Source organism: Camelus ferus, chromosome 35, assembly GCF_009834535.1.
Source record: "Camelus ferus isolate YT-003-E chromosome 35, BCGSAC_Cfer_1.0, whole genome shotgun sequence".
Classification (NCBI taxonomy): domain Eukaryota; kingdom Metazoa; phylum Chordata; class Mammalia; order Artiodactyla; family Camelidae; genus Camelus; species Camelus ferus.
In genome coordinates, this window is record NC_045730.1 from 11,839,861 (window position 1) to 11,864,324 (window position 24,464).

General features: G+C 40.5%; 1 long non-coding RNA gene across 1 annotated transcript; it reads right to left on the reverse strand.

Annotated features, from left to right (window-relative positions):
* Positions 1 to 192: 192 nt before the first annotated feature.
* Positions 193 to 21,222, reverse strand: LOC116661618. The gene is made up of 3 exons (XR_004317569.1): positions 21,143 to 21,222; positions 13,837 to 13,844; positions 193 to 203 (listed from the first exon to the last, which is right to left on the reverse strand). It is a non-coding gene; the product is annotated as an uncharacterized LOC116661618 (long non-coding RNA).
* Between the last annotated feature and the right edge of the window lie 3,242 nt (positions 21,223 to 24,464).

Sequence of the window (24,464 nt, forward strand, 5' to 3'; positions counted from 1 at the left end):
GGAATACATGAGAGTTAGTGTTGCTCTTGCAACAGCATTTAAATATCTGTGTGGGTTGGGTAAAGAATTTATTAGCAATGTTTTTCACCCTCAGATGGTTATTAGCATTGTAAATTAGCATTGTTCTTAACCCTCTGATGATTCCATTGGAGAGGGTCAGGTCATGACTCCAGAGTATTTCTGTGGAATTCTGAGTTCAGACACTGGATTGAACAGCTGTGGTCTAATTATATTCAGCCACTGTTCCTTAACAAATACGTATCTGAGGTTCATCGAACGTCTGATGCCAAAAAGACATAGAAGATAAAAGCCAATTGAATCTTATCTCTACTTTGGATCACTTGGAAGGAGCCAAGATCAACACATATATACGTAGTACAAGTTTATGGCGCTGTCATATTTATTTTTTAAATGATATTTTAATTGACATTAAAAATTAGAACCAAGTAACCCACAACAATGATGATAATATAAATAATGATTAGATTCTTAGGCTATCCTTTGAGGATCTATTTAATCTATAATAAACCTGGACCTTGGAAACTTATCATCACACACAACCTCCTTCTCTTGGAAAATGTATTTCAATTTCAGACACAGAATAGAAGGCACACAGTGTTCCATCTGGGCAGCTAAGGAAGGACTCATGTGTACCCTCTCACTGGGTGAACCAGTGGGCAGACTACACTTTTTCTCAGGGTAGAAACAAAGCAGAAACACTAAAATCCTTGCTATGGGGTGAATATTTGTGTCCCCCTCAAATTCACATGTTGAAATCCTAGTCTCCAAGGTGACAGGACCTTTGGGAGGTACACGGTCATGAGGGCAGAGCCCTAATAATTGAGATTAGTACCCTTATGAAAGAGACACAGGAGAGCTAGCTTGCCCCTTCTGCCATGTGACAGCAGACAGCAGTCTGCACCCCAGAGGGTCCTCACTAGAACCTGACCCTGTTGGCACCTGGTCTCGGTCTTCTGGCCTCCAGAATGGTGAGGAATACACTCCTGTTGTTTATAAGCCGCTCAGTCTCTGGTATTTTTGCTCTTGCAGCCTGAAGAGACTAAGACAAACAAACAAACAAAAATTGAATAAAAATGTTTTATATAATAATGTATATTTGAGATGAAGATTTGAGCACTCATGGGAAAAAAATTAGAACTTTGTTGAGCTTCCTTAATTCAGTTTAGAATTAACTTTTCTGTCGACTCATATAGAGAGATTGCCAGCGCCTCAGGAAGTCCTACTCAGGCTTCACTCCCTCAACCCTGTCAACCTATTTCTTTCTTCCTCAGTTCCCAAAGTGTTGGTCCCAGTGATGGAACCTGTACTTGGGGTGTCGTATCCTCCAGGGAAACAAGCAGTGAGGGCCCTGGCAGAGGTGGGCTTTATGACACGGAGTGGCTAAGAGGGTAAATCTTCTGTTAAGTGTTAGTACCACACACACACACACACACACAAACAGTAATTATTAGAAAGGGTATGGGAGGAACTTTTGGGAAGTGATGGATATGATTATGGTCTTCTTGGTGGTGATGGTTTCATGGTTGTATACTTATCCCCAAACTCATGAAGTTGTAAGCAACTAAAACACATACAGCTTTGTACATACCAGTAAAGTCAAGTGGTTTTTCTTGAGTTTCAACTAGAAATTGACCATAATCAAAAGTTTGATCCAAGTATTCAGAACCAAAGTTTGATTTGGGGAATGTTCAGAAACCAGCCTATTGAAGAGGAAAGTCATTTGATTAAAATAAAAAAGAGACACAATTTATTGATTATATTGAAGTTAAAATTGGGTGATAATAACTATTCCCCTGTTTCTCATGGCTGGGTTCAGCTTACCTGTCAAACAGGAAATTTCTACATAAGGCCAGGCAGATCCTGTACACATACACTGATTCTCCTCTTCATTCCTTTGCCTTGCTACTTGGAATGTAATATGAGCCACATATGTAATTTTAAATTTTCTAGGGGCCACATTTTAAAAAAGTAAAAAGAAATAGGTGAAATTAATTTTAATGATGTATTTGATTTAACCTGATAGTTCGAAACTATTATCTCAACATATAATCAATATTAAAAACATTAATGAGATATTTTCCACTCTTCTCTTTTTATTAAGTCTTCAAAATTCAGTGTGTATTTTTCCCTCCAGCACAACTCAATTCAGACACTAAATTTTCATTAGAAATACTTGATCTGGATTTAGACTTCATAAAATTTACAATTGAAAATGTAGATTCACATACTCAAGTTGTCCCAAACATACCTCAATGTTTTCATATAAGTTAATCAAGTGTTTAAATTTATGTATATAAATTGAGGGGCCTGGACAAGGAGATCTCTTTGCTAAATTATATGATTCAACATTCTTAGACATGGCCTTCGTGTGGGTAAGTGTCAAGGCATTATCTTGATATAGATGAGATGGTTTGGAGAAAGAATGAAAACTGCAAAGAAGATGCTAGGGGCTTTTGCTAGAAAGATGAAAAGAAAAATACCGGTGGAGACAGGTGGGCAGAGTGACTGTCAACCTTGAATACTGTTGCGAGTTTAAAAAGGACAAACAAGTTCAGCCTCCCAGAATGTCATGTGACAAAGAATTGTTACTGAAAACATCACAACAGCCCCCATGGGTTTAAAATAAAAAATGAGTGAGGGGAGGGGGAGGGCAGGGTGGAACCCCTGGGTACTGTTCTTGATACTAAAAAACCAGCATATATACAAGAAGAAAAAAATGCATTATTACTACCCTCAAAAACCCAAACTACCATAATTCCACAGCAGAGGTAAGACGTGAATCTACACCAGGCTGAAATTATTTTCTTGCACCATTAAAAGTAGGGCAGAGAGGAGAAATAGGAGGGAGCAGTTCACCGAATGTTTCAGGTAGATTCTTTAGGGTCGCAAAGGACACAGCGATACACAGTTTTCTTTAGTTGAAGAACATTTAAAGTTAAATAAAGAAATAAGGAGGGAAGTGTCTCCATAGCTACACAGAAACCTCATGGACCAGGAAGGCCATACAGGATACAGCTGGAGTCGTGCTGCTCTCTGGACACAACAGCTGTTGTCACACAGTTATCTTCTCATCCCAGAAACCCAGGGGCTCAGCTGCCTTCTCTTTCTGTTCTTCTTTTGCTGCTGTAACTTACTAGAGAATCCTCCCCGTGTGTCCCCTGTTCAGTCTCATTGTGTTTGATTGGTTCAGTGAGTCACCACTGAGCTGGGGATACCTGGCCGCCTCCTATGCAAGCCACCAGCCTCTGGGTGAGTAAAACGTACTGCACCTGTCGGCTGTCTGCATCGTTAAACTAGACTTAAATTTGTACATTCTAGATGGAGAAGTGAGAAAATGAAGGATCTAGCAATAAATAAGAAACCTAGAATTTAAAAACCTAAAAACAGATTTACCATATGATCCAGCAATCCCACTCCTGGGAATATATCTGGAAAAGATACATGCACCCCAGTACTCACAGCAGAGCTATTATAGCCAAGACATGGAAGCAACCTAAATGTCCATCAACAGATGACTGGATAAAGAAGATATACACACACACAGACACATACATGTGTATGTATATATTATATATATAATGGAGTATTACTCAGCCATGAAAAAGAATGAAATAATGCCATCTGCAGCAACATGAATGGACCTAGAGATTATCATACTAAGTGAAGTAAGTCAGGCAGAGAAAGACAAATATATAATATCACTTACATTTGGAATCTAAAAAACAGTACAATAAACTTATTTACAAAACAGAAATAGACTCACAAACATAGAAAATAAACTTATGGTTACCAAAGGGGAAGGGTGGGCAATAAATTGGGAGTACAGGAGTAACAAATACAAACTACCATATATAAAATACATAAATGATAAGGATTTACTCTATAGCACAGAGAATTATATTCAGTATCTTATAATAAACTGTAATGGAAAAGAATGAAAAATACAGGTATTTACATATATGTGTATAACTGAATCACTTTGCTGTACACCTGAAACTAACACAGTCTTGTAAATCAACTATACTTCAATTAAAAATCAAGAATTTAAAGAGTCATAAAAAATGTATTACATAAAGAATTTTATTTTTATTCATGCAGGCATTCAAACCTTAAAGTATGGTACTTTTCAATCTTCAGTGCGAGACTAAATTTTCAAAGTATGTATCTTTATCAGTTATCTGTGACATAGTGGTAACTCAGAAGCCTTTAAATGATAGGAAAACTGTGCAAAAGAATATATATACAACATCTCTTGTAAGCAAAAGCAAAAGGAGATAAAAGAAAAGACACTGAGCAAAAATTAACATAGAGTGAGCCCAGCTAAGAGCAGAATGGACGCAGATTTTAAAATGTGTTTGCAAGCCTCACATCAGTTCTATCCTGGTGCTTCTATGATGAAAGGGGGAGATGCTAATTGACTCAATTTGCGATTCTGGTAAATTCACAAAGAGAAAGCGATGTACCATGAGACTGACCCTTTTAAAGGAAGAAATTCAGAAATCTGGGTGTAAGGACCACTAGTACAAAACAGGATATGTAATCAGTATCTTTAACTGAATGCATAGGAAGGAGATGATGTATTTTTAAAAGATGCCTTTTTATAGTTCTGAACTGGAAATGGCAGGATCCTGGAGCACAATGGCAGATCAAATACTTCTGGGACCATTTCCTACGGTTCTGCTATTTTTAAATGTTTTGTGCTTACTCCTTCCTCAGGTCCTCCTGTAGCCTGTCTTTTAGTGTCCTCCAAGTTACTCGGGGCATCTGCTTTTCTCTCTTTAACCCCACCTCTCACATTCCTTTTAATTTATATATCCTGCTTCTTCGTGATTTTCCCAATCCTGGACAAAGAGTTATTTACAGCTGCCAAATGGTCACAATGGTTTTGTAAACAGGGAACTTATTTGAGTTAATGATTATCATCTTATTTGGATTTTCCGTGCAGATCAAAGAACACTTTGGAATTTGATTAAGTATGAGATTGAACATTTTCAAGTTGCACAGAGAGAAGAATGCAAGTGAAGTCTCCCTCCACTTGAACTAGCTCGTGTTCTCCAAACCTACCTCTGCAGTTCCTATTTATTTTATCTCTGCCCCGTCTGCAGCAGCTACACAAACAGGTCTTGAATTGTTAGAAAATTGGGATAAAAACTTTAAACATTGTGGTCAAGGATAACTCCATTCTGCCCTTCCTTGTCTGTTTCACTAGGCTGTTAGGCTTTGCTCATTAACACATCCAAGTGTTGATAATCTGAGATTAGTTTGGGGTTTAAACTGTAATTAAGCACTGTACACACCTATGCAGGTGGGCCTTTTATGAGTTATTTTGGCCATTAATTGTTATATAAGGATCATATTAAACAGGACTTCAAGAAAGCAAAGCCAGAAAAATAAGTGTTGACTGAGTAACTAGCATAAAGGTTTCCTTTTTTTTTTTTTTGTCTTTGTAAGAAATTCAGCATTTACTTTATGAAAACATCTACTTGTGATAAGAATCAACCACTATATTTTGTACTTACAACATTTGGTCAGGAAAGATACAGTGATAGAGTCACACAAAAGTTCCTCCTGCATGTACATTTTTGTATTTTTTTTAAGTGACTCTCAAAGTCTTTTGTATGAATACAGTTTGATATTTGAAGAAAACTCGAGAGTTGCCCATTGTCATTTTTGGACTAATTTGTATCAGGTTTAGAGAGAAATACTCTCATTTTAGAAATTGTTACTGTAAAAAGAATCGAGACACTGTTGCAGGGAGCATCAGCATGTGTATTTAAAGAGGAACAGAGTCTAATTGGACACAATCTGATTATTATCAAGAATTTATTCATTCCCTGGTTGATATATTGAACAAGGCGAATCAGTAGCCCCAACCTTTGTCTGCTAAACCCTGGTAGGAGGAGATAGGCTGGGATGATCCCCCTTCCACCTCCCAAATATGGAGGAAGAGAGAAGTTCACAAAACAGATACGTGTCAGAGAGAGTTGCTTGGAAAGTATTTGGTGCTTCCTTAGGAATTTGACGGTTGCTCCTTCTCTTCAACATCACACGCTTACAAATTTCACTGCACCTAGGAATCACTTAGGGAGCATGCTTTAAAAACAAACAAAAAAAAGATCCCTGGAGATTCTGATTCCAATGGGAAAAGATTTGGTGAGGTCCCAGGATCTGCAGTTTAAATGACCCTTTCTCTGTAGTTCTGGAATTGTCTGGCTAGGAGCTTCTGCTGGTTGATGGATGTGAGACATCTTGTTCTGTTCTACCACTGTGTTCATTGCAGAGATCAAACAAGCACCCCATTTCCCTTCAAAAGTTTGTAAATGTATTTATTTCTTTATTTTTGGAATTCACTGCCAATGGGGTGAGGGTGAAGAGTGGATTGCCTTTCTTTCTCGGAACACATTTTGTTTAGTAGGGAAAGAAAAACCTTTAAAAATGATCTATATTTTCAGTTCTTAGAGAGCCTCTCTTAACCTTGAAAGCACCACTTTGGGATTTCTTGGAAGGGTCAAGTTAATATATCAGAGTTTTAGAGAGTAAGTTGTCCAACAGATGTGCTGTGTCTTAACAGTGGGAAAATAGTCCTAATATCAGAGATGTATGTTGAACAAAATCTTTTCATCATCTAAAAAATGAACTTTCTACTCTGTAACTGGATTTACTTTTCAATGACATTTTAGAAAACACAAAATAAAAGCTGTTAAACTTAAAATATGTATTACCAAAGTGCTGTTAAAAAAAAAAAACAAAACTTAAGGTTAAAATATTGTCTTAAGTATAGTCACTTTTGAGCATATAAGTCCAAAAGAGCTAAAAAGTTTTTTTTTTCCAGCTCCCTAAAAATAAGTTTACTTTGAATAAAAACCATATATGGAATATTTATCCCTCAAGGAGACTTTTTTCTTTCTTGGTTTTAAATTACTAAAACTATTTTGCATTCTTAACTACAGCATTCATTCCTATGAATAGACTCAAGGGTTTTTTTGCACATATTTGAATTGAGTAGTATGGAACACTTATGTCGTATTATGTGGAAGAATTGCTACTTCTGATGCTAATCTTTTACAAGTAAATAGAGACATCATTTTCTAAAGCTGAAAAGGAAAAAAAAACAGTATTTTTCATATATATATATATAATGAAGTATAGTCAGTTTACAGTTTTGTGTCAATTTCTGGTGTACAGCATAATAGTTCTGTCATACATATACATATGTATATTCATTTAAAAGATGTATACTATTTTTTATCTGAATATATATTTTCATTTCTAAAAGATGTTTATTCCTCATCCTCAGATCTGAATCTCTTTTGTGTGTCTTAAAATAATAGGAAAACGGCAGTGAGTTTTTATTGTTGACATGGATAACCTCATTCTGTGCAAAAGTGAGAATCTTTAGCTTTTGCAAACACTCTGCTTAGTGCTTGGCATGAGTTCCCCCATGGCATTGTAATTAAAGCCTCCTGGATTTTACAGATGCCCAGTGGGAATGATTTGATGGAACTGACAGTTTATAAGAGGGTATAATATTAACAACAAATTTTTCCTCAAGAACAGGTCTTTTGTTTTGGGGGGGGGGCGGTTTCCATGTAAGAAAACAGAGGCAGCTTGTTTATAAACAGATATTGGATTTCATGTGTGTGACTTTGAAATGTCTGGAGGTAAGAAAAATAAATAGTAGAGACATTTTCTTTTTCAGTAAAATAGCAAGATATTCTGTATTTTTCTAAAGCATTTATAAGCATTTTTTAGAAGGCAGGAAGACCTTGTTCACCAGTGTGTCCCTATTTAAGAAGAGAGCCAACACTGAGAATTTGTTTAAGAGGATGGTCAAGTCTTGCTTTCATATCTCCAGGGACTGGTCTGATTCTAGGTCCACTGGGGAGTGTGGGCCAGACCAGGGAAGATGTGAGGGGACAGAAGGGCTTGTTCAGAAGCAATCCTGGAGGGTCCACTGATTTCCAGGTCTACCTTCCTTCCCTCCCTCTACTATTTATTGCATTCTGTCAGTTGTTTGGGTGGAGTTCAGCTATCAGGTCTCTCTCACTTGCCAGGAGCATAAATCAATATAAATTGGCCTGGAGGTGGTCCGGGCTAAGGATAATAATAATGCATTGATTATGTAACAAAATTACTAAGAGCAGAGCAGCATCAGGCATGGCTGCCTCCAGGATCTTGGTCATCAGGAACCAATTCCCCTTCCTCCTTCTCTAGGCTCTTTATGCCTTTCTGGTGGCTTATTCTCAGTAAGTAGATGATCTCATAGAGCTGACATCTTTAAAAAGGGTGCTATTTTCCCATGAAGATTTCAATAATTGGAACTGAAGAGTGTTACCCCTCCCGGGAGACACAGAGGCAAGACTGGCCTGGTTGGCAGCCTTGAGAATTCTGGATTCCAGCTCACACCTGAAATGGACAAGCATGTTACCCAAAGGGGCCTGGAGTAAGATGAACCAGGAGGGTAAGGCTCAGAAGGATGGAGAAGCTGAGAGCAGGCCTCCAGTTCTGGAGACTAAACCAAAGATGCAGATGCCTGATGTCCCTGAAGCTGAGGAAGGAGAGGGGCACCATTGAGGCAATTGCTAGAACTAAGTTCTAAAGAAGCAACCTAGGTCTTTATCTGTTGTTTGTAAGAGCTTTGTAAAGGCAGGCATTGCATGGTTTGCAATTCCGTGGTAGTTTGAGCTACTCAGATCAAACTTTGCATGTTTCACCTCATTGAATAAAAACCTCATGTTAAGGATAAGGGGACTGAAGCTTTAAGAGACTAAGAAAGTCACTTGCCCAATGTCACTCGCTCCAGGTGGGGCTAGAATTTGGCTAGAGGAGGGGATTTCCTGGAGTTCATTCATTCAGCATCTAACATGTGCCAGGCATGTTTCAGGGTTCTGCGATGCAAGCTGGAAGGGGGACATCCCATCAATACAGTGCTGTGACATGTCTAATGGAGGGATGGACACAGTGCTGTAGGGAGTCATGGTGTCTGGGTGTGAGTGCTTTGTGAGGACGTAAAAGCTCTCTGGAGAGAGAAAGCTCTCTCATCTTGGGAAAGAATACATCTGCCTTCCTCTCTGCTTAACTTCCTCCCTACATTTTGCTGAGTGTCACATTGAGGGTCCTTTGTGAGATGCACTATGTGTGCCTTAACTATAGACTTAAAATGCTACTTAGACCCGTGGGAAGGATTTAATCCTGTCCCCTCACTTTACAAGCTAGGGAACTGGGGGCCAGAGGAGGATGGGTACCTTAGGTCACACAACGGGTTAGTGGTGGTGCCAAGACTTGAATCTCATCTAATTCCAAATCCGGTGTTTTTTCCCTACTAACCCCAAACACTTCAATTTTCAAATAAAAGTCCCTTGCTGCTTACCAAAGTAGTCAAGTTCTGTGACATTTTAGGTTAGAATAGCTTTCCAACTGCCTTTCTCTCCCTCATTCTCTTAGCTTGCACTGTCTCCAGAACGCCCCGGTTCTTGGAGATGGATAATAAACTCACTCTCTGTCTCTCGTTCTTTCAGCATTTAGTATATCGTGCCATGAGGGTAGGATTTTCTTCTGATGTGGTTTTTTGTGTTTTAAACTCCAGTTTAACTGGCATGCCTTTGCTGGAAATGCCCAGATTGCAAATGGTAGCAAGGTGCTGTAAACATAAAATGTGATTATTGTGGTAAATACCCACAGAGAGACAGAGAGCACCCGTGTCTGCCCCCAATGCCTTTCCTTCTCATTTGTAAGCTAAGTACTTAGCCTTTTAAAAACCCTTCAGTATGAATCAGTATGTAAAAGATTTGCCGTATGTGTCAAAACTGAACGCTAATGAATTACCAAAAAAAAAAAACCAAAAAAAACTTATTTTGCCAAATAACATTTTCTCTCCCTTTGTGCATGAAGGACACAGAAAAAGGCAGTGGCTCTAAGTGTAATGATGGTCTTTACAAAGGGGAGATTATGTTACTTCTGTGAGACTTCAAAATCCCCCTCGCCATCCAGTAAATCTCCTTTTGGACTAAATAAGGGAGAATATATTATGCCTTTTTCATCTAGTGTCTAACACTTAAAAAAAAAGAAAAGAAAAAAGAAAAAAACTCTACTACCCTATACTTCCTATTACCTTAAAAAAAAAAAAGACAAATTCTTGTTTGTCAAGAAAGATTGCTTTGCTTTATTTTTAAAGCAATACCAAATCTTTCAGCAACACAGGAAGACTCTAAGTTTAGATTTTTTTTTTCCTACTCACTAAAAACAATCTGTTCCTAGAAATTGTGGAATGCTCTCTAAATTCTTTATTAATGAATAAATAAGTCTTAAATGACCAGAATAGAAAAGGAAAGAAATTCATGCATTGTGGAGTTCAGAATAAACCTAAAAACAGTTTTGTTTGGAAAAAAAAAAAAGATTCTTAAGTGTCAACAAGGGTGACTTACTCAGAAGGGTGCCCTGCAGGGTGCAAATCCACTGTTCCTGGGATTTAGGGCCTGTTGTCGCCTTCATGAGCTGTTACCCTGAAGTCCGCTGGCCTGTCACAGGCGCTTGTACCCCTTCCGCCGTGAAGTCTGGCTGCGGGGCTGTCTGGTTCTCTCCGGGGTTGATTGACTGCAGCTGGTCTTGGAAGCAAACGTTCCTTCATCTAACACCAAAGACTGCAAATTCCTGCGCCCCAGGATTCACCACCAGCTGAAACAGCAGCCTGGAAAGGGTTAGTTTGTGCTTTTGAGGGTGAGAGCACCGCTTGTGATTATGTCTGCTGGAGTTGTATTCTGTGTTTTCTAGAGAATTTTCACTCTAATCGTTGGCGGTAATAAAAACATATACTGTGGTTATGAGCTATTAGACTTCTTTCAGGAGGAACTTAGAGCTTTAAACATTTTATCTAACTCATGTTTATTTCACCTTGGTTTTAGGAATAAACCTAAATAGCATAAATTTAAAAAGTAACAAATAAACACACACACCTAATTTATAGAGATGGGGAAACTGTGTCACTAAGGTTTTAGGGGTCTGTTACAGCATAATTAGGACTGGAAGTTGAATGAATTCTACTGACCTATATAGTGTTGTCCATCTTCTGTCCTCTTTGCTAGAACGCTGCCTTTTCACTGAACGTGTTATTATCTGATTACAATAATGGAAGGATTCAGGCTTTGGAAATAAAGGGCTTTCTATACTGTGATAAGAGAACCACAGAAACTAGGATATAAAACATTCCCTTGAGAGGCAGTTGTTCTAAATAACATTATCGAGGTAGAAATGACCTACAGAACTAGACACATTTAAATTGTACTCTCCTGGAGGGCATAACAGAATATTCAACTCTTTCTACAGTCAAACTTATCAATCTTTTTCTTGGTGATTTTTTTCTCCCACTTTGAAATTCAGGAAGTCTTTCTCGACTGGAGTTTATTAAAGACTTATTTCATCTTCAAAAAAATAATAAATTGTGCTATTTGATAAGCCCTGTCATATGTATATTACCAGGAAGCCATCACCACAATCAAGATAAAGGCATGCCTGTCACCCCTGAAGTTTTCTGGTTCCCATTTTTAATACCTCTCTCTATCCCACCTCATCACCAGGCAACTACTAGTCTACGTTCTGTCACTGTAAATTGGTTGGCATTTTCTAGAATGAATGGAATCACACTTACTCCATTTTTGACCCAGCATCATTATTTTGAGATTCATCTCTGTCGTTGCATTGAACAATAGTTTGATTTTATTGCTGAGTTGTAGTCCATTGTTTGGATATATCACAATCTGTTCATCTATTTTGCTTTTGACACATATTTGTATTGTTTCCTGTTTGAGGCTATTACATATAAAACTGATCTGGACCTTCATGTAAAGTCTTTGTACGGATGTCTGCTTTCTGTATTAACCACGTATTGCTGATGTTATGACATCTGGTGATCCTGGAGAGGCTGCCCCTCCGGTCAAGTGGACATTTCAGGTGCAAACTTACCAATCCAGAGCACCTCCTCCCCAGCACCTCCTTTTTGGTGCTCTTAAACTCTGGTCCACAGTCCACCTGCCCCGATTACCCCCAGGCCAGGTATCAGACAACGAGGAGCAACCTCCACACCTTGGAGACTGCTGAAATCCTTCAAACTCGCCAACCCTAATCCTGCCTGGCCTGCTCACCCTGACTCGCTCATTCCTTCTCTCGAAGATCATGATAAAAGCTCTTGCCTGCATCTTCCCCTCACTGCTTTTGCCTCCTGATTAACCCCTGCCTGGTGTGCCATGCCTCCTGTTCCTAGGGAACTGTAAGTCAAACATCTTCCTTCTTGACCATCATTTCTATGTCTGTGTGTCTCAACGGACTTGATGAAAACAAATCCCAGGTACATTTTTAGGACACTTTTCATTGTTCTTGAGTAAATCCTAGGAGTGGAATGGCTGGATCACATGGTAGGTGTGTGTTCACATTTTTAAGAAACTATTGAACTGTTTTCCAAATTGTACCATTTTAAATTCTCAACAGCAATGTATGAGCATTCCAGTAGCTCCACTTTCTCACCAACCCTGGGTGTGATCAGTCTTTTAAATGTAACCATTCTAAAAGCCATGCATCTCATTGTGGTTTTAATTTGTATACCCTTAATGATAATTATGCTGAATATTTTTGTGTACAAATTTATCACCCTTATCTCTCCTTTGGAGATGTATCAGTTCAAATCCTTTGTTCACTTATTTATTTATTTATTTTCTTACAGTTGAATTTTGAGAGCTCCTTAAATATTCCAGATACAAATGTTTTCAGATCTAGGATTTGCAAGGATCTTCCTCCAGTCCCTGACTTATCTTTTTGTTCTGTTAACAGTGTCTTTTAAAGAGCAGAAGTTTTAAATTTTGATGAGTCCATTTTGTCAATTTGTTCTTTTACGGATTTTAGTTTTGGTGTCAAATCTAAAGAATCTTTGCCTCTGAAAATTCTAAAGAATTTTCTCCTCTGTTTTCTTCTAGAGGTTTTATAGTTTTAGGTTTCACAGGCAGGTCTATGATTTATGTAGTACTACTTTTTTTTATCTGATGCAGGATACCAACTAAAGTGTGTTTGCTTTTTTTGCACATAGATATCCAGTTGTTCCAGCACCATTTGTTGAAAAGACTGTTCTTTCCCACAGAAGTGCCTTTGTATCTTTTTCAAAAATCGATTGTCCAGGTCCATGTAGGTCTATTTCTGGATTCTCTCTTCTGAGACCTCTACTAAGTCCACATTGTCTTGACTACTATAGCTTTACAGAAAGTCATGAAATCAGATAGTGTTAGTCTTCCAATTTTGTTACTCTTTTTCAAAGTTGTTTTGAGCATTCTAGGTCTTCTCCGTTGGATATACAGTTAGAATCATCTTGTCAACTTCCACAGAGAAACCTTCTCAGATGTCAACCAGAATAAATCAATTTGGGGAAAACTGACATCTTAACAATATCAAATCTTCCAACCCACAAACACAGTATATATCTCTTCATCAATGTAGGTCTTCTTTAGCCTTTCAAGCAATATTTTGTTGTTCTCAGTGTACATGTATTGCACATATTTTGTGAAATTTATCCCTAGGTAGTTTGCATTTTTGATGCTATGTGAATGGTCTTCTTTTCTTAACTTCAACTTCCAGCTGGGAAAAACCTTTTTACATCAAACCTGAATGCTCTGTTTCCATAGAGAAAAGTTAAACAATGATTTCGCTGTTGTATTTTGGTCCTTACCTCTTTGAAGAAGTTCTACAAATGGATTTACCTCTCCTCTTTTCAAACAAAGTGCCAAGAATCCTATATTGAGGCTGAAAGTGTAACCCTATTGCCTGGAAAGAGCTAACTGTGCTGTCTTCTTTTGCAAAAGCAGCTCATCAAACTGAGTATATTAAAGACACAAATTTCTGGGGAATGGAAGAATTCTGTCAAGAGTGTGTAATAGGGATAAATTACTGTTGCTGTGAGAAGTTCAACTTTTGCACTTCCTGGCTTGATGATGGCTAAAATTGAAATACCAACATGGTAGTCCCCAAGTGCTTGAATTTAACAGCATTAATTACCAGGCCCCCACAAGGCTATAAATTCTGATTTTAAAATTCAACTATTCCATTTGTAATTCCTCGGAGTGCCTAACTTTTAATTCCTTACCTGTAAACTTTTCAAAAAGCAAACAACCTCACCTCTGACATCAAGTCTTTAGAAGACATGAGTGAGCGACTCTATCTTCCCAAAGAAACAGTTGTCCTCACAAGCTCTCTCTTGGTCTAGATTTGGCTGGATCTCTTCCATAAAACTTTTATTCTCTCAGATCTGAGGAAATGTGTTCTGTTAAATCGCTTGAGCATAAAATATTAAGAACAGAGAACAGGTTAACACTCCTAAGAGTATTTGCATTTCCAAAGACCATGACATTAATGTTTATTGGTAACAGTTACTGTAATAGTGGATTTCAGGCATTGTGGGAATGAAGATCATAGAAGGGCAAGAAAGACTCCAATATCCCCTCAGCTCTCATTGTTAGTCGTGCCTTTCGGTAGTTCTGATCCAACCTTCACCTCTGACTACGTGAAGATTGGGCTCCAAGTCTTGAAAGGTGTTACTGATGCACCTAAGACTTTTCAATCCCTAAATCCCCAACTATGTAACAGTGGGTCACAGATCTTCCTTCCTTCCCTCCCTCCCATCTTCCTTCCCTCTTCATTTCTTCCTTCCTTCCTACTTTCCTTCCTTCCTTCCTTCCTTTTTCCCTTAGAGGAAAGTTGAGAGGATAACACACACTATGATGCAAAGTCACCCTAAAGAAAGTTCGTATCTGAGTTGAGTTGCCTTTATTACCATTATCCAACTCCTTCTTTACCATGCCAGCCTTTCAGGCACTGGCACTACTTGGTGACATTTATTAAGTCCCCACTGTTCAAAGTCTCAAGTGCCCTTCAATTCAGAGAATTACTGTGGGGAGCCAGGAAAGTCACCCACAGAGATAAGGGAAATGTTGAACCAAGCTCAGCTCTACTCATGCATGAAGACTAATGGTGAGGAGGAGATGGGTAAGAAATGATACTGAGACAGGAGGGAAGGGGCAGGGCACAGCCATTAAAAGAGTGACAGCAGTTAGCACCAAAGTGGTGGAAGATGCAACTCCCAGTAGACTTTGAGCTTCAATATATGCTCATTAAAATACAATAGCATGCTAAATGGTACTCCCACAGTGCCAGGACAGTTTTAAGGCTGACCATAAAAGGCCAAGGGGTGATGGCCCCAATTCCTGGGAATCCCAGCCCCTTCCCCAAAGTAGTTGGAATAATCCTCCCACTTGTTAGCATATGAAGTTACTGAGCCCATGAAACCTAACGGTCCCCACACCTCATGGCCAGTTTACCTTCTGAATGAGATGGACCACACTCTGTCTATGGAGTGTGTATCTCTCTGAATAAATCTACCTTTACTCAACTGTGGCTCACTCTTGAATTCTTTCCTGTGCAAAGCCAAGGACCCACACTTGGTGGATCGCATCCCAGGGACCCAACCCAGACCTAGGACATGGCCATCCTCTTGCCCCACTTTTTTCCCTGTATCAATACTAATTAGATAACATCTCTAAAAATCTTTATAAATCTAGTGTGCTCAAACTGATCTCTGAAGAAGAAACAAGACATAGTCTAGGAGATAAATGAGGGTAGGATGACTCAGGTGCCAAGGAATGCCTTTAAGGCACAAGACATACCAGCATAAGTATATCCCATGTTCTACATGGCACATTTTTTAGTGTCCACATGCCTGGAACTGGTTAAGAAAATATGCAATTTGAGCTCACTGACATCTTCAAAAATCTTTTCCACCATATCCAGGGCAGGGGAAGAGCAGCCTCTGGAAATTTCCAGTTCTCTGAAAGCATGAAAATAGCAGCAAGAGACTGTGCATGCTTAAAGGAAGTCTGCCTAAAGCCATGCTTTGTATCCACTCTTTGTGAACATCAAACTACTGCCAGGATCTTTGTTCCAGGTTTTCCAATGGAGGTTGAGCACAGGCTGACACCTGCCATGAGTTATCCTGAAGGAGGTGTTGTTGGCATTTGGCAAGGCCACCCTCTCTCCTCTACATCCCTAATGGCAGAGATTGAGCAGAGGCAGGTCCCTGAGCAGAGGAAGTGTCTGTGTGTCTCTCTCCTGTGTGAGAAGGGATGAGAAGATGGTGTTACCCCTGAGTAATACAACCCATCACATGGTCCTGAGGATGATTTAGGAGAATCAAAGCCCTGCACCTGTATCAGTTATTTAAGCTGCACAAAATGTAACCCCCTCAAAATATCAGCCTAAATGATAAATATGTATTATCTCACAGCTTCTGTGTATTAGGAATCTGGGTGCAGTTTAGCTGGGTGATTTGGGCTCAGGGTTTCCTATGAGGTTGCATTCAAGCTATTGGCTGGGGCTGTAGACACATGAGCTAGAAGATCTGCTTCCAAACTCATTCATGTGTTGCTGGCTGTTGGTTGAGTATCTCACTTCCTCACCACACGGGCTTTTCCGTAGGCTGTCTGATCATACTCACACCATGGCAGCTGCTTTCCCTAAAGTAAGTGATCCAAGAAAGAGAAAGCAAGATGATGGCCACAATCTTTTATAATCTAATCTTGAAAGCGACATACCATCACTTCCATCATATTTTGTTGGTCATATAGACCAACCTTGGTATAATAGAGGAGGAGACTATATGAGGGTGTAATATTAGAAGGATCACTGGGGGCCATCTGGAAGGATGCCTCCCCAACACCTATAATCTAACTGTGCTAAGAACACAATTGCCCTGGTCTTTGATATAATGTATATCAGGTAACATGTCTTAGCTTAGAGGTCCTGCAATGTAGAGGCAAAACCAGTGGACGGGAGTAAATAGGTCTGGATTCAAGGTAACGCTGACAATGAAGAGTGCTATGTGAATTTGGAATGCTGCTTAACCTTTTTGGGTATCTGTTATCCCATCTGACATCTCAGGGCTGTTGTTAATAATCACAAAGATATCTTTCAGCTCTAAAATTCCATGCCACTAAGGAATATGCCATCTGGGGCATGAATGTTATGAAGGTGGTTTTAATAAAATGGGCAAGTCCAGTGAGGTTCTTTTACTTCAAAGTCACAAACTGACTCGGGAAATGGTGTCCTAGAGCTTTCTTGGACCTTGTTTCTTTTTCATTCATTATCCATGTTTTAGTCTAGTAAGTAAGACTCACAATAGCACATTTTTATTTGTATAATGTTTTAAGGTGTAACATACAAATCTTAATATGCAAGTGAATTCATCCATAAACCCCATTAGGAAGGGACTGAGCACAGGAAACCTCTGAGTTCTGTTTTTCCATTTCCTGGTGGCTGATGTTGACATGGGTAGCACTTTGGCCAGAGCTGTGATAAGGATGCTCCCTGGCACATGACCCAAATAAATGGATGGAAGTGCTCATTCATATCTAAAATCTCTAAGTCTGAAGAGACAGCTGTGGTGACCTAGCACACACAGGGCGGACTAGGAACAGAGTACACAGTGGGGTTCTTTATCTCATGTACTGGCCTGAAGCAAGCACAGGACAGGGAGAAGTATCTTGGGAGGTTTAACTCTAAGATGAGAATGGGAAAACCACCACTTGCTTACCTTAAATTTTTTCCTTTAACATGCCAGACAATCTCTCATTTCAGGGCCTTTGCATTTGGGAGTCGTTTAGGTCCAGTTCAATGATCTCCCCTTCAGATACACTTTCTCCAGCCAGCAGTCATCAGGAGAGGTCTTGCGATCATTCTACCCTGATTTTACTGTCTCAGAGCATTTTGCGCTATCTAAAGTCATCTTGCTGGCATACCTGTTTGAGATGTTCACCTCCAACAGAATGTAAATTGAAAGAGGTAACACCAGCTGTTCTGTTTGCTGCTGTATCTCTAGTGCCTCCAACAGTTAGTTCCCAGCACAGACAGAGCCAGGCACTCAAGAAATACCAGTTAAATGGATGAACAAATTGATCAGTCTTGAAAGCCTTGTGGCTTGATGGAGGCAAGTTTCAGGAGATGTTTGGATAGTGGTATAAAAGAGTATCAGCTGGGCCTTTTTCCTATTCCCTTGGAATCTGTAACTAAGGACTGAATTTGAGAACACAGAGACTTCAAGTTTCCCACACACCAAAGATAACCCCCAACAAAGGAGAGCAGACACCATCCCTAAGGCTTCAAGAAGAACAGGCCTGGCTACTAGAACCAAAAACTGTGTCCCAGGAAGGGGAGAAGAGGAGAGAAGTGTTTCCCAGAGTAACTGGGACCACTCTGAATGCATATGGAAGCCTCTCCCCTGGGGACAGGAAAGATGCTATTCTCTTCTTAAAACCAAGGGAAGATTGACTTGGAAGAGAAGGGTGCTGGCCAGAGGGGAAGACAGGCACCTCTCTTGCTGGCTGGACATTTGCTTAGGTGTCAGGCTGGCCAGTCAGCTCCTGTGCCTTGTTGCCCTGGGGAGAGGAAATAGGAGAAGGATGGTGGAGCAAAGCAGAGAAAAGAACTGACCATGAAGACAATGGTGCTTACAGGGTTGGGGTGGCAAGGATGGATGAGATTCTTGCATGGACCATGGGCTGGCTGGTGCCATCTTGAAAGTTCCCACTAGCAGAGAAGGCTCCCAAGTTTCTAAGAGGATGCATGTATGGGGCTGGGAGTTGGGGTAGGGGCAGAGATAGAGGGATGCTGCTGGTAGTGGGAGCTGTGTGGAGAGGTTGAACAACAATCTGATCTCCCATCTGTCTCCAGGAGCTATGTAGACCCTGCCATATCAACCAGAAATTTCGGTCAGGCACCCAAGAGCCACATTTAGATCCTGTCCCACAGTAGATGCATCAGTGTTAGCCCAAGAAGCAAAGAAAACCACCCAGGGAGCTTTCCCCTGATCCCTCCTTGCTGCCCCTGAACCCACCGAGGAGTCCGATAGAGGAGGGAGGCATGGAAGAGCCCAGAGACAGACCATGCCCTGTTCATGTCGGGTATCCCTAGAGCTGCAGCCCAGCTTGTGTCAGGGGACAGAAGGAGAAGAGATTTAAAGTGCAAATGAGATTGGAGTTTTAAACTGGCCTGGACTTTTTAATAATGGAAAGTGACCAGAAATCAACAGGATCTAGCAGAGTTGTCATTAAGTGAATGTGACAGAGCATGGTTTCCCCCAGGAGCTGGGAAAACTTAATTAATTAAGCCATTTATGTTTTCAACACTGAGTATGAAATATCCAATCACCTGGTCATAGCAAGAAAAGACATTTCGATGGACCTTTAGTAAGCAAGTTTCTCAAGCATTTGCTTTTTCTTTGGCTGAAGCATTGCTGCTTTTTGTCAGAGAGCCAGATGACAAGACTGTTCATAAAATCCATGATTCAGGACCCACTGTTTAGCACTGCAGGGTCAACCACTCTTCCCCTCCCCAGGAGAGGACTAAATGCTAATTTTGTGAAAATCATTTTCCTGTCACTTTAAAAGACTTTTTTTTAGACCTTCAGGCAAATCATTTTTAAAACGTCAAAGATACTTTTTACTAAAACAGAGTGGCTAGAGAAAAACACCACCTTCCTTCCCTCCTTCTTTGATAAGTAAATCACCAGGAAAACCCATCAGGCTGTTCCCAAATGGGGGGCTGTCCTGGGAAGGCATTTCCTGTTGCTGCTGACAGCTAGTACAAGGGACAGACCTCCTGAGATCATGTGCATAAGACCGGGGTCGGAAGGAACAGTTTGGTGGTAGTTAGCTGGAGGAGCAAATTTTTGGAAAGGAATGATAGTGGAATAAGTTAAAAGTTAAGTGTATAGTTTTGGGGTTTTACATAACCTGTTTTTAAAAGGAAAAATCATTTGTTGACTGGTTTTTAAAAAAATCAGAAAATGGACTTTCTTTAAAAGAGGGGGGGGAAAGGTATCTAATGACAGTAAACTGGTGAAATCCCATCTTGCTTGGACCTCTCTAATCTCTGTTTTATGATGACTCTGCTTCCAAGAAGCCTTTTCATCTTCCTGATAAAAAGCACTGAATAACACATTAACACCTATGAGAGATATTAGAAAGGCTGTGTGTACGAACAAGTGTGTGTGTGTGTGTGTGTGTGTGTGTGTGTGTGTGTGTGTGTGTGGCTTTAGATGTAACAAAAATGTGAAGCAAAGCAATGTCCTGTAGTTGTCCTTTTCAGAATTTTGTGGGAGTCAAAAACTTTGTCATGGTATTTGTGAAGCTGTTGGTTAACAGCCAAAACTCAAGGTGTCTTTATTTTTCCCTCAGTTTATACATCCTATGAGAAACCTTGCCTGAGATGGAGGAGCCCCTGACCCTCTCTGGCATCCAAGGGGTGGGGATCCTGTAAGGGGCCAGGCGCACACCCTCTCACCCCCCAGGGGCCTGAGGCTTGGTCCGCCTTTGCCCAACACTGACAACTGTGAACTCCTCACTGGCCTCCCATTGTTTGATTATATCTGTCAACAAACCCCTGTCCTCACTGACCCTCACACAAAAACAATATTTTCTACTAATCATTTAGACCAAGTAGAGAAATTAGGTTTTATCTCCTTTGACAATGGCCATCTTTTTTTTCATCTATACAAATTTTTTAAAAAATTTTATTGAAATTTAGTCAATCTGCCAATGTTACGTTAGTCTCTAATGTACAGTGTGGTGATTCAGTTATACATATATGTCTATTCTTTTTCATATTCTTTTTATATATATTCTTTTTCATAATTCTTTTTCATAACCTATAATAGGTTACTATAAGATATTGAATATAGTTCCCTGTGCTATATGGAAGACATTTGGTTTTTATCTATTTTATATATAGTAGTTAATATTTACAAATTTTGCACTCCCAATGTATCCGTCCTCACCCCCTTTCCCCTTTGGTAACCATAAGTTTATTTTCTATATCTGTGAGTTTCTGTTTTGTAAATAAGTTCACTTTTATGTTTTTTAGATTCCACATGTAAGTGACATCATATGATATTGATCTTTCTCTGTCTGACTGACTTCACTTAGTATGATCATACTCTAGGTCCATCCATGTTGCTGCAAATGGCATTACCTTATTCTTTTTTATGCCTCAGTCTTATTCTAGACAACTTCCATCTATTATTAGAGGATGTTGAAGGTACTGTGTTGAGAAGGATTCCGAGCAGGCTTCTGGGCGGGACTCAGTGGTAAAGAGGAATGTGATGGATAGGAGAAGTCCTGGGGCAGAGAGTGGTAACCTGTTTACAAAACATCATCTTCCCTGATCTAAGCACTGTGTCTTCCCTTAAACCCTTGACCTGTGCTGATGGAGGGACCATCAGGATCCTGATTCTAGAAGATACTTCTTTCTCAGACTGCTGTTGCATCTAACCCTTGGAGTCTCTAGGGACATGTGACACAGAAACCTAAAAATTGTAAGATTTGAATTATTAGTAATGGTAGTAACAAAACTGTTGAATAATAGTAATAGTTATAAAATTGATGCCCGTCAATAATTAAATTTCAGCCAGGTGCTAGGTAATATGGAGGTGTGGGTCTAGCTATAGATAGAGGTATATGATTTCCAACCCTTAAAGCCTAGTTATAAGGAGGGAATTCGTGTTTTTACTGATGAAGAAGCTGAGGCTTGAAGACTACGTAACTGGCCTAGGGACGCATGAGCACATGTGTAGATAGATACGCTGGCTTTCAGTCCTGAGTTTTTCTGCCTGAAGCACCGCGTCCTTCCAAAGAAAACTCAGCGAAAGCTGAGATGTTGCAGGCCGTTTCCTCAGGGCGGTGGGGAACTTTTGTGGAGGGGCGGGGACGGGGCCAAGTTTCTCCCAGCATGGGATCCTTGCATTTTCTTTTCTAAAAGAACCATGACAGACTGAATAGCTGATTCTGAAAGAATTACGTTCCTTTCCTTATGGTAAAGGGTGGTGGGGAGAGAGAGCGGGCTCGCCAGTCCATCGGAGGATTTCCTGACACCCCTGGCAGCAGCCGAAGGTGCCGGCCCCATTCAGCGCCGTCCCTGAGCCAGTCCCAGGCTTTCCCTGGCCGCCGCCTGACATTATCAGGCTTCACATGCCTGAGCCTCCAAGGACACCTGCATTACCAGAGCGCCCCTCTTCTCAGTTCCTGGAGACATTCTTCTTTTAAGAAAAAAAAAAAAAAAAAAAAACCGAAACGAAATGAAATGAAACAAAAAAGCCTAAAGAGGCCATTTTTCATCTGGGCCAGCAGGCAGCGGCTTGCAAGGTGTGTCTAAGCCCGCTCTAGGGGATGCCTGCCAAGTACACGATCCAGGGGCTGAAGGAGCCTAACTCACGAGGTTGCAGCTGCCAGCAGGGCCTGGTGAACCAGGCCGGAAGGTTGGCCACTCTGATGAGCTTAGTTAACTCTTCAGATTCATGAGCTACAACAGCATTTCTAAAGACCCTCAGCGTATTGAATTTTTGTGCTGTGGCCACTATTATTCTTGTTTATTTACCTTTAAATGACCAAGGGCGTTAAAACTCAGAGCTCTGGGGCAAGAAGTCTCTCAATGAATACGCTATCACCTCTCATCACTTGGCATGACATTTACAAGTCCCCTAATGGTTTGGCTGATGCCAGACCTTCCTACCCGTTCTGCCCCCTCCCCTTTGTTCCCTCTGCTCTGGTCTCTCCTAGAGATTTCTGCGGTGCTCCCCGTACTTGTCAGACATGCTTTGCCTCCAGATGTTTGCCTGTGTTTGCTGTTCCTTCTACCTGGAACATTTTTCCTCTAGGTACATGCATGACTCTCTCCACTGCCTCATTTAAGTAACCAGAGCATTGGTATTACGCCATCAGAGACACCTTCCCTAATCTCCAGCCCCCATCCCCCAGATAACACTGTCAACCATTCTCTACCCTTTATCCTGCTCTGTCTTGCTTCCCTGCATTTATCAGTCTTTGTTTGCTGTTGCCTATGCCACCAGAGGGCTAGCTTTGTGAGGATGGGGAATTAATTTTGTTCCCTACTGTATCCTAATGCCTAGTAGTTACGTGTTAAATCCAAAAAGCCATGAGGAATGAATGAAGGAAATATAGGTCTGGAAAAGACGGTGGTACTCAGTTAGTCTGCAAGTTAGGCAGATTTTAGTGAGCACTTAACCTGTCCCTGGGTTCACTGTGCCAGGGGCAGGCAACCTAGGTTGCCCGGACTCTTCCAAGGGAGAGGGTGCTTCTCTTAGAGAGATGGGGTACGTTTCTCTTCTCATTTTGGTCACCATCTTATTTTCATGGCAGCCCATCCATGGTACTTCTGACCCTGAGCAATTTCTGGGAGATAAAGTACCCAACACTCATAAAACAGAAAAAATCTAAGCTCGCTACCTTACTGCTTTGGAAGATCGCTTACTAATATTCAAAAAGGTTTAAGGGGCTGTTTTCCCAGAAAGAAGCTCTACTTAATAGCAGAAGTTGAATATGTTACACCAATCCATCTCTGCTAACCACAGAAAATGAACAGATTTTGTCCCAGTATAGAGACTGGGGGGGTCTGATTATCTATATATGTTCATACTTTATACAAAATCCCAAACTAAGTTAAGTGCTAGTTTGTTTCTGTTCTAAATACAGCAGCATTGGAAAGACTTTATTCCACATTCCATATTTTGCATTATTTGCTGCTCTGTGCCTGGTGGCACTTTGAGACGTCAGAGCAGGGAAATAGAGTTGCTTCTGAAAGCAGGAAAGGAAGGTGGGAGTCCCAGGGGGAACTGGCCTTTGTGTTTGATGAATGAGTCTTTTTCAGATATCTCTGTTCTTTGGTTTTTAAAGGAAACAGAGACACTCTCCCATCTGTTCCCAAGTCCACTGTGTAGAATTTGCCTCATTTGGGGACTCCATTATTTTCCTGGCTTTGAAATGGAGAGTGACTGGGGTTTGCAGGAATGTGCTGTCTGGAGGCGTTCCCAGAGGAGGCTCTTCCTTGGCCACCTTCCTCCTACTACGGTCTGGGGATGAGCACTCAGGAAATAAGCCCAGGTTCCATGGTAGGGAGAGGACAGAGGCAGTGGTGAATGGATACAGTGGTCAAAACACCTCCCCACTTTGGACTTTTTGTTCACACCCTTAACCACCTCTACTGCCGTATATAACAAAAGACTGAAGTTGTCACCATCCCTTTCTATTCTGAATTGGCCAAAGTTACGCTTATCTAACAGATGCCCTAAAACTTTGTCTACAAGTTTTGAAAGTTAGAAAAAAAATTCTTAAATAGTATAGTTTGGAGCTTCATGTCCTCTGATTCTTCTGACTATAAAATTGCCTTGAAGGAGATCCCAGATGGACCTGCTTTTTTCAGGACAGTGTTCATGGAAAAGCGAAGTTCTGGTGTAATTTTCTGAACACCATCTTTTCTCTAAGCTGCATCAGCAAAACTGAGCCTTGCCAACCCACTTAGGACAGCTAAAAGCCTAGATGGACAGGACCAATTTGCCAAGAACAAACAAG